Below are 2,642 nucleotides of genomic sequence, written 5' to 3' on the forward strand. Positions count from 1 at the left end.
AGTCCTTAAATGGACTGTGAACTGTGATCATTAATGTATTGACTCAGCATGTTTATAATCCTTAAATGAACTGGAAACTGTGATCATGAATATATTGACTCGGCATGTTTATAATCCTTAAATGAACTGGAAACTATGATCATGAATATATTGACTCGGCATGTTTATAATCCTTAAATGAACTGGAAACTGTGATCTTGACTGTATTGACTTAGCATGTTTATAATCCTTAAAGAAACTGGAAACTGTGATCTTGACTGTATTGACTTAGCATGTTTATAATCCTTAAGGGAACTGGAAACTGTGATCTTGACTGTATTGACTTAGCATGTTTATAATCCTTAAGGGAACTGGAAACTGTGATCTTGACTGTATTGACTCAGCATGTTTATAGTCCTTAAACAGACTGTGAACTGTGATCATTAATGTATTGACTTAGCATGTTTATAGTCCTTAAACAGACTGTGAACTGTGATCATTAATGTATTGACTTAGCATGTTTATAGTCCTTAAACAGACTGTGAACTGTGATCATTAATGTATTGACTTAGCATGTTTATAATCCTTAAAGGAACTGGAAACTGTGATCGTGAATGTATTGACTCAGCATGTTTATAATCCTTAAGGGAACTGGAAACTGTGATCTTGACTGTATTGACTTAGCATGTTTATAATCCTTAAGGGAACTGGAAACTGTGATCTTGACTGTATTGACTTAGCATGTTTATATTTCTTAGGAAGTTTGCAAACTGTGTTTTTAACTGTATTGAGTGAGTGTATTTATCATTCTTCAGAGGAGTTGGAACTGTGTTCTTGATTGTATTCACTGGGACTGTTCATATTTTTAAAGATGTTTGTGAACTGTGTTCTTGACTGTATTGATTTAGCATGTTATGTACCTTCTGGCGACTGTGAACTGTGTTCTTGACTGTAGTTAGCATGTTATATTCCTTCAGGGGATCGGGAACTGTGATATTGACTGTATTGAGTTAGCATGTTATATTCCTTCAGGGGATTGGGAACTGTGTTATTGAATGTATTTACTGAGCATGTTTATATTAAGAAATGTTTTCTTGCATGACTGAAATGCTTAATTTTCATCTGCACCTTAATGATGCATGTTTAGGGTCCAATGGGCTTACCTGGAATGCCAGGACGTGAAGGATCGAAAGTAAGAAGAACATTTCTTGTTTTATTTGCATCATTTTAACTTCTTGTTGAAACTATATTCTTCTTTTTATATTTAGCAAACTTGTGTTATTGTCAATTTGATTAGATATATTATTTTAAAAAAGTATTAATATTTTGTACTTTTTCAGACAATATATATATTTCTTCCAACAGAGTCATAAAGTTTTATATAAATGATATTGTGTTCATGAATAAGCTTTCATCCTATTTTTAAGACAAAATAAAAATCAAGAATTTGTAAGTTATCTGATGACTTTACCATTTAATTAAAACTAGATAATTTCTAGGTTTTACGACAACTTAAATGTTAATATATAGTTTAATAATCATTTTATTAGTACTCGTAATTGAAAACATTCTCAAAGTTTTCACTAACAATTTGTATACAATCTATATATAGTCTATTCAAACTGTTTGTTTCATTAATGTTTAAATAAACTCATTTATATAGTAAGTATGAATACAATATGTTCATTGCCTTATCTTTTAAAACAGAACTAAAAACTCTTGTAAAGTCTCATCATTATTTTGACTATGAGAATATACTGATACACTTTCTGTGATGTTAATAAAAATATAAAAACAAAATAATAGTTATTGTTTTTTAATAAAATTCCTTGAATATAATAGAATAATTAAAGTCTTCTTTTTATGAAGGGGCAAAAAGGAGTAAAAGGAGACAAGGTAGGTGAATGGATTCATAACATTATGTATGTAATATATATATATATATATACATGATAAAGAAATGTATAACTTCTGGAACAGTTTCATGTTTCTATAGGTTTTAGCTGTGTCTTACATAGTATTTTTACACTCATTTCGAGTTTACTTACTGGCTATAAACATTACATGAGAATGATCACACTAGTGATTGAAACGTCGTACTGTTTTAAATAATAATCTTCTTTACTGTACGTTTTATTAAAAAAAATATGTAAGTAGCAAAAAAAGTCATTGTTTTCACTTTATTTATTGGAAATTTTGAATGTTAGTGGATTTTTCCCTTTGATGCACTAAGGACATCAGTACATCTGGATTTTGTTAGCTGAAGGTAATGTTAGTGAAACTTCAGATATTAACGTCTGGTCAAAGCAAGATACCTATGTAGATCGGATCTAAAAATCAACCACATAATAAATATCATTTCTTATGTTATTAGAAGTTATTGTTTCATCACTTGTGTGTTTTTGCTATTAAAAATATTTACATCTGTAAACACGACAAGACAATTTTATTATTATCTTAGTAACATTTGTTCAAATTATTTTCATCTATCTGTCTACCTAAGGCACAAATGATTCTAAACCTGGCACAGAGGTTGACATGCTGGTTGGTCAGTTGTGTCAGTTCATACAACTCAATTTTCATTGAACATTATAAATACCAAAAATGTGCATTTTATATCTTAAAATTAGCACAGACACAGGCCTCTATACAATAAGTATTAT

The 2,642-nt window shown here is 29.6% G+C and overlaps 1 long non-coding RNA gene across 1 annotated transcript in view; it reads left to right on the forward strand.

The window, feature by feature from the left end:
- The window catches only part of LOC111083765, a 6,869-nt gene extending 4,964 nt beyond the window's left edge, over positions 1–1,905 (forward strand). Inside the window, exon 4 of the long non-coding RNA XR_002609234.1 lies at positions 1,849–1,905. This is a non-coding gene — a long non-coding RNA (uncharacterized LOC111083765). The remainder of the gene's footprint in view (positions 1–1,848) is intronic.
- The last annotated feature ends 737 nt before the right edge of the window (positions 1,906–2,642 follow it).

Source organism: Limulus polyphemus, unplaced genomic scaffold, assembly GCF_000517525.1.
Source record: "Limulus polyphemus unplaced genomic scaffold, Limulus_polyphemus-2.1.2 Scaffold11104, whole genome shotgun sequence".
Lineage (NCBI taxonomy): Eukaryota > Metazoa > Arthropoda > Merostomata > Xiphosura > Limulidae > Limulus > Limulus polyphemus.